The sequence below is a fragment of the Pangasianodon hypophthalmus genome, chromosome 10 (genome assembly GCF_027358585.1).
Source record: "Pangasianodon hypophthalmus isolate fPanHyp1 chromosome 10, fPanHyp1.pri, whole genome shotgun sequence".
Lineage (NCBI taxonomy): Eukaryota > Metazoa > Chordata > Actinopteri > Siluriformes > Pangasiidae > Pangasianodon > Pangasianodon hypophthalmus.
In genome coordinates, this window is record NC_069719.1 from 9,018,764 (window position 1) to 9,033,512 (window position 14,749).

The following is a 14,749-nucleotide window of genomic DNA, read 5'->3' on the forward strand; positions in this document are numbered from 1 at the left end:
TTAACTTTTTTCATTCAATGTCAGTAATGGCCAAATGTCAACAATATTATAGCGTTAAATTATTTAACATTTCTGTAGAACATGCAGTGAGCTAGAGGGAGTCCTTTCATTAGAAAAGGCAATGTAACCAGTGGATAACATTGTACCGGTATGCCTCAGACAGGAAGTAGAGAAAGGATGACATGCTTCCACTCTCTTTTATTTTAATTCCGATCACAACACCACACACAGCACAGAGCGTCAATATGCGTACTGTTCTCATCATATTTACTGTAAATATATCTAATATATAATCTTTCCTAAAATCTACTCCCAAAATTGAATAGACTGCATCATTTTATATATTTTCTAAATTAACAAAATATTATTTTATCAACAAATGTGAATATTGAGTCTTACTAATGAAGTAATCTTGAATCACAGTAGAACAACAACAGCAACGACAATAACATCAACAATGACAAAAATAAGCAGAGTACTGAATTTTAGGCAGGTCCTACACTAAAAGTTTTTTCACTTTAGTTTTTGTCGCCTTATTGAGTGATCATTGTTCATGAATAACATTTTTACACTGTCTTTGTGGGTGGAGTTATGATGTCACATCTTACATGACTGACAAGCATGTGTGTAATCTTACACAGTCTTAGTTCAGTCTGTAGCATTGACATCAAGAGACATGATCAGGATTATAATAGTGTTTCAGTCACTTTACTGGATTCAAGGTAACTACAAAATCTGCTGCATGCCTCTGTAATAATAAAGAGTTACATGATTATTATAGTAATACTACAGTTGTTGTACATGCCTAGGCATCAAAATTTAAAAATAACAGATAGCTTACGTATGTTAAATTAACACTTTATTTACTGTTTATTCACAGGAGTTGCAGGGGCAAATGATGTCTCTCAGCCCAGTATAATCTGGGCTGAAATGGGCCAATCAGCCACAATAAACTGCTCACACACCAAGGGTTCAACTTACAGAGAAATGTACTGGTATCGTCAGCATCATGGAGAGAGTATGGAGCTCATAGTGTTCACTACCAGCTATGGCGATCCAGACTTTGGAAAATTTGATCAAAATAAATTTTCAGCCTTTAAAACAGTTCCTGAGAGCGGCTCTTTTACAGTGAAAGATGTGGATTATAATGACAGAGCTGTGTATTTCTGTGCCGTGAGAGAACACAGTGTTATAACCACAAGGCAGAGCTGTACAAAAACACAGTGTGTGTCATTCAAGAAGAACCAGAGACACCTAAAGGGGGTAGTATGGTACAACAAATCTATACCACTGTGAGTCATGGTTACAGACAAATTCATTGACTACTGACAAAAACTAATCCAGTCAAGCTTTTGTTTATGCTAATTGTTTTTCTGGGGAGTTAAAGATTTTGTTTTCCAGCAATCCAGGGGAGAAAAATTTGCTTGAGCTTGAGTCTCTAAACAGCTCACCAGGTTACAATATTATACTGCAATATGTGAATAATGCAATGTTTTTGCATTAATGGGATCGGTTTCTTGAAGCTGAAAATAAAGAGATTAAATTAAATTGGCACTAGCATTGATAATGGGGCAAAATAATACTGTACATGATGCAATCAGCTAGAGGGAGCCCTTTCATTAGAAATGTTGCCGCAACATAAACAGACAACGGATTATCTATCTGCCAGGAAAAATGGGGTAATTTTCTGAAAACGAAGGCATCACACGTCTGTTTTCTCTTCATTCAGTTTCATTCAGAGCAGCACCCCACCCACCCACACACACACACCCACACACACACACACACAGCACAGAGGCAACATGGTTACTGCTCTCATTATTGCCATATTATTGCATTTCACAGGTGAATTTATCCAGTGTATAATATTTTATATAATCTAGAAACAATTGTTACATTTTCTTTTTGTTTCCTTTTTTCCAGTTTGTCTTGATTGCTCTCTTTTCTCTTCATAGGTTCTGCTGTTTGTTTTGTAGTCCAGAATCCTCCTGATCTCATAAAAATCCAAGATGAGTTTGCTGAGATCCAATGTGCACACACTGTACGGAGCTATGACCGCATACTGTGGTACAAACACAGCCAGGAAACAGGATTTACACTCATGGGATACCTTTTCAATAATTCTCCAAAGCCAGAGGAAGATTTTAAAATGAAGATTGAGTTGACTGCTGATGGGAGAAACAATGGTTCTTTGACCATAAACAGTCTTTCAGTGAACGACAGTGCTGTGTATTTCTGTGCAGCTTATTACACAGTTCTGTAGATCAGCTCACTTAACTACAAAAACCTTCAACTGATCCACGTTACCCCCAAACCAGAACACCTGCAGCTGTGGGCTGGATTTGATTTAGTGCCAATAAACCACACAAAGATGCTCAGAATTAAGGTGAATAGTTTTACTTGCAACTGTTACAATGTGATATCATGGGTTACAAGAATATCCTAAATACCTGCTCTAAAATGTCTAACTTCATTAATTTATCACAGTGCAGTTTTCTTTATCAGTCAGTCTTACTATTATCTTTTTAAAAAAATACTTAACACATTCAGAACAGAATGATAAAATGTGAATAACTAATTCATTCATTCATCTTCAACATTTTCTTCATTATAGTCAAGGTCATGGTGGATCCAGAGCCTATCCCAGGAACACTGAGCATCATGAGAATACACCCTGAATGGAACACCATGGAACTCCATTACAGGGCACCATGCACACACAAATGAACACACTCAGTGACACCTAGAGGTACAGTAGGTTATAGTCGCAAATCCACCAACAGGCAGAAAATCTCCAATCCATAGGACAGACAGTAACCAGAGCTCAGGATCGAAGGAGGAACTGTGAGTCATATGTATGGATTGTGTTTTCTACGTGGATGGGGACAAGATGTCACATCATACGTCACTGATGAGATTTGAATAATCTTACACAGTCTTAGTTAGGTCTGTAGCCTCAACATCAAATGTCAACATAATCAAGATTATAATAGGATTTCAGGCTCTTAATTGGACTCTAGTGATCTTCTGAAGTGGGGAGACTTAAAGTTTAATTACAAATCCAAAGCTTAAGGTAAAAATGGGAATATTTTATTAAAGAATAAAGATATGGCTAGTGTTGTTAAAGTAATGTCATCAGACTTCTGATAGAAATCCACATAAAATAAGCACAAGTATGTGTCTTATAGCTTTATGGTCTCTTTTCTTAATAAGGGGTGGTGAGGAGCTGGAGCTGTGGGCTGGATTTGATTTAGTGGAGCTGAAGTGTGACATCATATTTTATTTCTTCTTGTAATACTATAGATTACGAGAAGCAATAAAATATGGTAAATTGATTTTGTATCATAGTTACTAATATTACATCTTTCAAACTGATCTCAGCACAAAATAACAACAGATTTACTGTCATTGCCATCCATTCTTTCATTTGGTCAGGAGGGAAATTTGCTATTTTTCATCACATATGAGTAAATTTAAACATTTCAGAGTCTCTATCACATGTATACACGTATAGAATCCCAATGATTTTCTTTTTTTTCCCCTCACACAGTCTTTGCTGTCAGTAATGAAGTTTTCCAGATTGCTTATGATCTGCTCAGCAAGCATGGAGAATTTTCAGAGCACTTTTCAGAGCCTGAATTCAGGAATAGTTACCCTGTAGGAACTGGAAATAGTAAAGGGATATTGACCCTAAAACCCCTACCATCTAATGACAGTGTAGCATATTTCTGTGCAGAATATTTCTCATTCTGTAACGCGGCAGGTGCCTTCTCAGGCAGATCCGCGGCCACCTTCACGGGCTTTTATAGCACGGCGATCTCAAGGTAATCAGCGTAAACGTGCAGCACCTGGCCGCGCCTCTTTATAAGGCGATACAGATTCAGCCATCTTAAGTTAGAGATTTTGTCTCATTTGGTGCCTTAAGTTCGGCCAGAAGGAGGGCCAGTTTTAAGTTGTGTTTTTCCGCCGCGCTGCAGCGCTTTGAGTTCAGCCGTTAGATTTGAGCTTCCCGATCCAGTTTCACAAGAACTGCAACACTCACAAATCCCATTTAAAAGAATTAGCTTAGTGGGTAATGTTACGGCTTGCGGTTCACAACCTCTCCGGTTCATATCCCGCTTTAGGCAGCTGCATTTTAGGCGGAGTCTTTTGATCCGTCTCCGCACTTGGCTCCTCTCAAACCATATATATTGTCCTCTCGGGCAAGCAGGGCCTGTGCGACATTTATTGAACATCTTATCGCCTAGCCCTATAACAGGATGTCCGCACCAACACCGGAACCAGCGGATTTAGGACGGATAGCGGAGATTGTGGCCGGTCAGGCCACTGCTCTGGGGAGGCATGAGCAAGCTCTGGCGGCAATGTTTTCAGAAATTCGGGGTGTGTCTGAGTGGGTTGCACAGATTCAGTCCATGTTGCAGCCCCAACCCACTTCCCCAGTGGATACAGATCAAGAATCAACCCGTGGGTTGACCGCCCAACCCCAGCCCATGACTCAGTCTCCCTCTACCCCTCCTGAGACAAGGTTGCCCGCTCCCCAGCCCTATGCTGGAGATGCAGGGAAATGTAATTCTTTTATAATGCAGTGCTCACTGGTGTTCGAAATGCAGCCCTCCCAGTTCCCATCTGAAAGGGCGAAGATCGCCTTTATGATTTCTCTCTTAACTGGAAGAGCGCTAGCATGGGCCACAGCAGTGTGGCAGAATAGATTAGCTGACCACCCCACTCTGGATTCATTTGTGTCAGCACTAAGGAGCACCTTTGACCATCCACTCACGGGGGGAGGCATGACATCATCCCTTCTGCGGCTCCGTCAAGGTAGCCGCTCAGTGGCTGATTATGCCGTGGAGTTCATTAACTGATTAACCCTAACCCTGATTAAGCTGATTAACCCTAACCCTAACCCTAACCCATGATGGCCCAGATGAGTTTAAAGGGGAAATGTGGGAAGCTGCCATTTTCTGTCTCTGCTTTGCCAGATCATCTGTGGTAAAGTTTAAAACATGTTACATGAAAATAGGAGCAGGAAGACAACTTCTAAGGACATTTCTGTCCGTTTTAGTTTTTTTTTTTTTTTTGTGATAAGGTTGTGTTTCTCCAAATGACATGAAATTTCACCTAGTAGCCCCAAACTGTAATTTCTCATCAGTGATGTAACTTCAACACAAGTTAATGGCTGTTTTTTTAATTCATCTATGTGCCTCCTTTACTTCTAGTGGTTAAAAGTGCATACATTTTGATAAAAAGCTAATTCTAATGCAGTCAAATCGGTTAGACAGGTTTCTTGTTTATCCTCTTTAGGCACCCTGTCATTTTTGGTGTGCAGTGTGTGGAATATGGTCCTAATTTGACATGCAGTATGGAGAAAGCTCTCTACATCAGCAGTCTACTTTTGAACTTGTCACACAAGTGTCCTCTGCCCATCGAAGTTTTGGACCAATAATAGAACAAAGGTTTTGTGAAATTGGTTAAAAATGCTGCTAGTCAAGCGGTGTGTGGTTACCTAGCAACAACAAAGAGGTTTTCTGGCTTTACAAATCAGGAGAGTTTGTGGACTTTTTGCTTCTTAACATACAAAGTATGACCTAAATGTGATCCTACTTAAACAACAAAGGTGCAGCTTTGGAAGATGGTTGGCAACACCACACAGGATTTTTCATACATGGGCTGAAATGGACAGCATTTTTGATAATCTAACCTGTGTTTGTTTTTCCTCTTTAGACTGTCATCAGCACATACACAACAACACAAACAAAAGTAATGGAGACCACGTCGAAATATTTCAAGTCTGCACCGGAGAGGATGGGTGGTGGTGGCCATAAGAAGACTCTCCCTTAAAGACCCACGCTGTTTCATGTTTTACTGTTGTCACTCAAGCAGTTACACCCCACTCCTGCACTACAGATAGCTTGTAACAGCTGCTTTCTCACTTATTTATTCAGGAAGGTGCCATAATCTCTTTTTCGACAGTCTCATTTGATCACATTCAAGCTTTACCACAGACTTGCGAATTTTAACTTTTAACTGCATTTATCTTTCCATTTATTTATTTTTAAACTATTTTTTATAATAGTATCGCAAGTTATGCACAGCAAGTTGCATACATATAACAATTTCATTTCACGAGAAAGGCATATTTAATCTGTCCAGTGTTTTACACATAATGATTTACCACAATAATAAAATTGCAAGCAGAAGAACACCATCCCAACCGTGAATCATGGGGTGGCAGCATCATGTAGTGGTGTTGCTTTGCTGCAGGAGGCACTAGGGCACTTCACAAAACAAATGGCATCATGAGGAAGGAATATTATATGGATATATTTAAGCAACATCTCAAGACATCGGCCAGGAAGTTAAAGCTCGGTTGCAAAAGTAGAAGGCCTTCCAAATAGACAATGACCCCATACATACCTCCAAAGCTGTGGCAAAATGGCTTAAGGACCACAAAGTCAAGGTACTGGAGTGGCCATCACAAAGCCCTGACCTCAGTCCTATAGAAAATTTGTGGGCAAAACTGAAAAACTGAAACTGAAAAAGACCCACTGGGAATGTGATGAAAGAAATAACATCAACGGTTGAACATGGACGGTTCCTCTGTGGTGATCGTCAAGAGCACCAAATTCCTTGGTGTTCACCTGGCAGAGAACATCACCTGGTCCCTCAACACCAGCTCCAAATCCCAGAAAGCCCAGCAGCGTCTCTACTTTCTGCGAAGGCTGAGGAAAGCCCATCTCCCACCCCCCATCCTCACCATGTTCTACAGAGGGACTATCGAGAGCATCCTGAGCAGCTGCATCACTGCCTGGTTAGGAAATTGCACCATCTCCGATCGCAAGACCCTGCAATGGATAGTGAGAATGGCTGAGAAGATCGGGGTGTCTCTTCCCTCCATCACAGACATTTACACCACACGCTGTATCCGCAAAGCCACCAGCATTGTGGACGACCCCACGCACCCCTCACACACACTCTTTACCCTCCTGCTGTCTGGAAAACGGTACCGAAGCATTCGGGCCTCACAGCGGGACTGTGTACCATTTTCTTCCCCCAAGCCATTAGACTCCTCAACACTCAGACTGGACTGAAAACACACACACACACACACACACACACACTGAACTGAACATCACCCCATCCTCTTTGCAATTTTTGCACATCTCCGTATTCAATTTCTGCTGCTACAAATATTTATTATATACTGTATATAATCTTTATACTCTCTACCTGGCTGCTACTCCTTATGTTTACATTTACAGCAACTTATATTGTTACTCTTTTGAACTACTGTCAACTGATTCACTTTCCACTAGAACTGTAACTTACTGTGTCCATTGTCTGTTTTGGTAGTTTTGTACTGTCTAGTGCTGTTTGCACGTTTGCACTGTGCACTTTATATAAATATATGTAATGTCTCCTGGAGTTCTGTCTTTGTTTTATGTAGCACCTTGATCCTGGAGGAATGTTGTTTTGGTTCACTGTGTACTAACTAGCTGTATATGGTTGAAATGACAATAAAGCCACTTGACTTGCTCAACCGCTGCACTCCAAATAGCACGATTGAGCTGGAACTAAACTTCTTCAGAGCTGACAGAACAGCAGCAGACTCTGGAAAAGGCAGAGAAGGAGGCGTTTGCATCTACGTAAACAAAAGTTGGTGCACGGACACTGTCGTTACTGAGACACGTTGCTCTGCTGATGTTGAGTACCTCATTAAGAAGTGTAGACCCTTCTATCTAAACCGTGAGTTCCCATGCACCCTAATCGCTGCTGTGTACATCCCCCTGGATGCTAATTCTAAACTAGCCACGAAAGAACTCGGGGCTAGCATTAGCAAGCTACAAACAGAACATCCAGTACCACAAAAAGACTCATGGACAGCTTTTTCCCTTCAGCTGTACTAACTCAGCTTCTAAGCGTTAACTGCCAGCCTCCACCTAATAACTAAACATTAGCATTAGACACCACACTACACTGTATTGTACATTACTGCTATTATCTGCAACTATTTACAAGTACTTGCACTTTACTGCAATTATCTGTCATTACTACAGTTATTTACATCAGATGGTTATTTGCACATTATTGCTATTTGCACATCTGCATTTTATCCACTGTATGCATCTACTGCATCATACTGCATGCATCTTACTGTTTACCTCTACCTGTACACTGTTTATTTCAACTTACTGTACCATCATTCTTATTGATTTCTTGAACTTGAACTTAACTGCTATTTGCATTACTGGTATGCATCATACTGTTCACCTTTACCTGTACACTGTTATCTTAACTTACTGCACCATGAACTTTATTACCTCATTTCACTTATTTGCTGTTTGCACTACTGGTTTGATGCTGACTGCATCTCGTTGTCTCTGTACTCGTACTCTGACAATGACAATAAAGTTGAACTTAACCTCTTAACATGTAGCATTATACAGTCACACAAGAAAGTCATTACAAATACTACTTGATTTAAAAAAAGGTGTATGAAAGTAGTTTGGTCACTAGATATGTGATTTAAATATTTATCTTTATATTGTGAGGATGTTATTACCTAATTATCTAGTTTAGGCTAAATAAGTGCTGATTTTGTTCTGTATTGTTGCTTTATGTACTATAAGCACAAACAACACAGCGGTATAAAGTCAGATTGTGCTCTTCAGTAAAACACACCTGCTGTTAGTGCAGAGACTTCACTCTGCTCACACCTCCATTACATTCCACTTTATTTTATAAAGCCTCTTAGTGCAAAAGCAGAGAAATGGTGGAGTAAAAAACACTGATCTGTTGATATAAATAACCTTCTCACAGCATCAGTTAGATCTGGACAGTATTTGTAGAATAAAAATGCATCTTTATAATATACGAGTTCCTCACACATGAAATTTTCACAGCACCGGCTTCTGGTTTTGAAGCTGCATGAGACAAGAAAAATCACAAAGATGCAAATTAAACTTCAAATATAATTCATTTATTGTTTACACAGAATAAATTAAACCTTTCAATCTGACAGAAAAAAGTTCAAAAGTTGCTTTCAAGCCAAAAAACAAACAAACAAAAAAACAAACAAATGTTTTAATATCATTCTTATGTACAATATTTTGTTTATGATTCTGATTTGTGGTCTTAAATAAATTATTGTATAATTATTTAATAATAATAATAATAACAATAATAATAATAAGGTTAAATCAGTATCATACAGAGTTTTACATAAAATATTCTGCAAAATGAAGCATCATAAATGACATTATAGAAATTATAAAATAAAACAGGTTCTAGTCAAATAACTTTAAAACTATACTACAGTTTAAAAATACTAAATAATTCATTAATAGGGCTAATAATTGATAAATATTATATATAATACTCTAAACAGTAAAAGACGTTAATGGCGCAGGTGTGTTGGGGTCAACGCTGTTGCCTAGCAACAGTATGAAGGGCTTTAATGCTGCCATTTTCTCGGCTGTTTGCATCGAGCTGTTTGTGCGTGTTTTCTTCTCTAACACAGTTTTCTCTTTGCCAAGTTTCTCAGCTTGGCTTTTCTTGTGCTCGAGTCCTGTGCTGCAGCTCAGAGCCAGTCTCAGTGTGAGCGTTAAACTCAGCGCCACCGCACTGTTTCCGCTGTTAGCATCGTTAGCATTACAGCTGCGCTCGGGGATGACGTCATCCAGCTCAGGCCGAGCGGAGCGGAGCTACACAATCACTCGCTTTCTACAAATTTTACACCTATTATCTTATTTATCACTGGGATTTCGCTCTTCTCTCAGGAAAGAAAGAGATAGAAAAGTGGAGAAAAGTAAGAAAAGTTTGCAAAAAGCCAAAAAAGCTCTCTGCGCGTTCCCTCCACGCTCTGCGCATGCGCAGACAGAGAGCGCGCAAAACAGCGAGAGAGGGCGAGGGCTGTGACGTCACAATCGGGATAACTGTGGTGGGTGTGTGTGGGGGGGCGCCCCAATGTGACGTCACAATCTGACTTGTATGTTGTATAAAAGGAGGCAGAAAGCGGTTCCACTGTCACTATTTCTGATTTGTGAATTTGCCGAGTGAGGAAAGAGAAACACAACTCTGAAGATGTTTAGAAGGATTAGAGAACGATTTAGACGTTGGACGCAGAAGAAACCTAAGGAGGATCCTGAAGAGGAGGCCATGAAGGAGGAGTTGGAGAAAGTAGCAAGAAAGATGGAGAAATGTAAGGTGATGCAGAAAAAGCTAGTGGAAGAGAGAGACCTGTTGGTGAAGACGGTGGCAGAGCTCAATGCCCTTTTAGCTTCTGAGCAAAAGCAACGGGAGCAGGACATGAAGAAGAGGGACGCCAGACACCAGCAGAACATCAGCGAGCTCCAGGCTTCCCTGAAACTCGGTGAGGAACGGGAGAAGACTGCAGAGCAGGAGAGAGAGAACTTGATGAAAGACAGAGAGCGATTGGAGAAACATGTTGCACAGCTGGAGGCCACTTTGGCTTCTGAGCGAAAAAAACAGGAAGAAGAAAGGGAGAAGGTCAAGCAGGACATGGAGGAGAGGAACGCCAGACACCAGCAGAACATCACCGAGCTCCAGGCTTCCCTGAAACTCTGTGAGGAACAGGAGAAGACTGCAGAGCTGGCGAGAGAGAGCTTGAGACACCAAGAGCATCTGGAGAGAAACGTTGCACAGCTGGAGGCCACGTTGGACTCTAAGCGGAAAAAACGGAAGAGGAACAGAAAGAAGGCCAAACTGGACGTAGAGGCGAGGAACAGTACACACCTCCCGAACATCACCGAGCTCCAGGCTTCCCTGAAACTCTGTGAGGAACAGGAGAAGACTGCAGAGCTGGCGAGAGAGAGCTTGAGACACCAAGAGCATCTGGAGAGAAACGTTGCACAGCTGGAGGCCACGTTGGACTCTAAGCGGAAAAAACGGAAGAGGAACAGAAAGAAGGCCAAACTGGACGTAGAGGCGAGGAACAGTACACACCTCCCGAACATCACCGAGCTCCAGGCTTCCCTGAAACCCGGTGAGGAACAGGAGAAGGCAGAGCTGAAGAGTAAAACGGAGCAATTGGAGAGACTTAGAGCAATTGAAAAAATGTGCAGAGCGAGAGCACCGGAACCAGGAACAATAGAAGTCCAAGCACGATGCCTGCAAGAAGAACAGCAGGCAGTGCTTGGACAAACGCCTGGAGAACGAGTGCTCACGTGCCAATGATGAGATAAAGTAAAGTTAAAAAAAAAAACAAAAAAAAAACAAAAAAAAAAGAAAGTAAAGTTAAAAAAAAAAAAAAAAAAAAAAGGTAAAGTAAAAAAAATTTAAAAGTAAAGTAAACAAAAAAATAAAAAAATGAAAAAAAAAGTAAATTAAAAAAAGTAAACATAATAAATTAAAAAAAAGCAAAGTAAAAAAATTAAAATATATATATAAATAAGTAAAAAAGTAAAGTTAAAAAAAGGAAAGTAAAAAAATTAAAAAATAAATAAATAAATAAATAAAGTAAAAAATAGGTAAAGTAAACAAAAAAGTAAAAAAAAAAAAAAAAAAAAAAAAGTTAGTTAAAAAAGTAAACAAAATAAATAAAAAAGTAAAGTAAAAAATTGTAAAAAATAAATAAATAAATAAAAAAGTAAAGTAAAAAAAAGGAAAGAAAAAAAAATGAAGGAAAAAAAAAAAAAAAAAAAAAAAACTCCATGCTTTACCTCAACTGAGGTAAAGCAGCAGGAGCAGTGTGAAAATGACTGGACTTTTCTTCTTTCAAAATCAATAAAATAAAAGATCAATAAAAATCTCAAGAATGAACTTTGTGTGTGTTTTTTGTTTCTTTTATTAAAGTGTTTAAAGTGTTAGACATAACAATAATAATAATAAGAAGAAGAAGAAGAAAAGAACTTGTTTTTGAAGGTCACATTAGCTTGGATACTCTAAAACAGTGTTTCTCAACTGATGGGTTGCAAATTGATGGTAAGAAAAAATGTAGAAAAATGCAAATGATGAAGCGTAACAAAACAGGAAACCATGGAAAAATATGACAATTAAGCAAATTATAGTAAATAATAATAAAATAAAAAAGGAATCCCCCCCTGTAGTAGTTGTTATAGCCAAATTAAAACATTTGGTCATGTCGTGTTGTGCATCCAATCAGATTCTGTCCAATTCTTCTGTAAACAGTTGGAGTTAACGTATAAACGGAGTGAACTTCCTTCTTCCTCAAAAAGAATGGAAAAACACTATGCAAGGTAAACGAAAATAAGACCTGGATTACATAAAATATGGCTTCACGTGCACAGAAGACAAGCATGGTTTGTGTAAGACCCACAGTGTGTTTTGTGCGGTGAGTTACTGGCTGTGGAAAGCGTGAAACCATCGAAATTCAAAAGGCATTTAGAGACAAAACACTCAAGCACTCAAACACCATAAAGACAAACCTGATGAGTTTTTCAAAACAAAGTAAAGGGATCTGGACACATCTCAAAAAACACATCACAAAAAACGTGTGCACTGTTCAGGAGCAAACACTCAGCGCAAATCTGCTGCAAATCTGCTGCACAGTTGAAAAATATGTCTCAGGACATAAAGCACACATTAAGCCAAGTGACTATCATGCACTACAACTAGAGGAATCGACAGAGTTATTTCATCGTGCCATCCTTATGACAGTGAAAGACGGTGTATGGCATACCAAAACAGTGAGGCCAGGGACCTCAGTGGTTGCCAACAGACCTCAAATACAAAATTGACGGAATCAAAAGAACGTAGTCACTTTTAATTTTATTCACTAATAATGAAATTAGTGTTAGGCTTTTGTTGGGTAATGTTTGCTTATACTCGGTCACAGAGTTGGGGGGTATCCAGAGTTTGTTACTGTTAGAATTTACTGAAACATAGCCATTGTAAATGCCACTACTGACCATTTTTTAAAATAACAGGTGCTAATTTGTCAAAATTATGAAGAAAAAAACTTTCCTACATAAGCTTTAAGGGGTATGCAAAGGCTGAATTTGTGTTAATTGTTGTATACCTTCAGGGTGGTGTTTGTGTTCAACCCAGTGTCACGGCAGTTCGTGATATAGTCACGAAATTTAATCTATTGATTCGTGTTCATGGACACAAATTTCCCTCTTTTTTCGTATCACTCAGCACAACTTTCCATCTAATGTATTTCAATAGGAAATATCTTTCGTGTCCTCCACCACGTTTTTCTTTTTGCCACTGGTTACCACAGACGCTGTATTTTTTTTCTGATTTGTTATTCTTTTTTTTTTTTAATATTCAAGCACTATTACTCAACATTTAATCAGGAGATTTTATCCTTGTTTTTATTGCTTTATATTCTGTAAGCTACTCGCTATTATAAACCATCGTCAATGGTTCCTTGCAGTCCAATATACTGTTTCTCCCTCCAAGCCTGTTTCTTCCTCTTCCTGTTTTCATTACAATCATTCAAGATTTCCAATGCCTTGATGTGAACCATGGCAGCCTCACAACTACGCAGAAAATCAACAAATTCTCTCAGCTCAAAACTGTCTCTAGATCCCATCTTAGGCCATGCTTGGAGCTTATCTCTATATGATTTTGCAATCGTGAATGGATTCCCATATCTCTCCTCTAAGATTTTCCATGCAGCAGCATACGCAGATTCAGTTCCAAGTAAGAAGTATCCATCGAGTGCTTTCTTAGCTTGGCCACTTACGTACCTACGGAGGTAGAAGATCTTCTTATCTTGAATGTTCTTCTGGTCGATCAATGTTTCGAAGGAGAGTTTCCACTCATTGTACTTCAATGGATCCCCACTGAATACTGATGGTTCAGGAACTGGAATTCTATTTGCACTTAAAGCACCTACCAGCACCTTCACGAGATCTGCTGTACTTTGATTTGAGGAGGAAGTGGTCACAGCTTGTGGTGCAGGAGACATTTTCAAGAAGTCTTTCTGATCTTCTTCTATGACCTCCTCTTGATCATACACCTTCATTCTCGCTCGTGCTGCCTTTAGACTTTTCACTGCTTCCAAATGTGGTATCTTTCTCCGTTTTTCCTCAAGAGTTTTTTGTAGAGCTGTATGTTCTTCTTCCATTTGAGCTTTAATTTTGGCTTTCTCTTCCTCTCTCTTTATTCTTTGTTTCACCTCTTCTGCTTCTTGCGCTAAACGACGTTTTGCAGTTGCTGCCTCTTGATCAGCTATCTTCTTTTTAACTTGAGCTTCTAAGAGCTGAATTTCCAGTTGTTCTTTATTTTGTTCTTCTAACACTTCCAGAACAGCCTGGCTTGCAGCAGCATCAGCAGCAGCCTCTTGTCGCTTCACAGACGACCTATTTGAACACTCTGAAGCACCTTTCAAAATAGAAGAAACAGAGCCTGACTTACTTGATGTACTTGTCTTGAAGAGAGAGCCTGCTTCCGGCCAATCTTCCTTTTCTCCTTCTGGAGTCCTTCCTTGCAGTCGACTTGAGGCTCTAGATACAATAAAGTTAGAAATCTCCACACACAAATCCACTCTTCTACGCGTGTCTTGCTCTGGAGTTGAGATTTTGCTTAGCTCATCATAAACACACTGGACATCTGCAGAAAGACTTACATCATCACCAATGATATCATTGAGCAGGTCATCAGATAAGGTCTCTGCTGATTGTGATAACGTCCGCTTAGACGATTTGACATGTTTTCCATTTGTTGTAAATATAAGTAAACCTTTGTTGAAGTGATTTAATTTTTGCAGCTTGCATTTCTCTACCCTTCTCTGTTAGAGTTCTTTTTTTTTTTTTTTTTACTT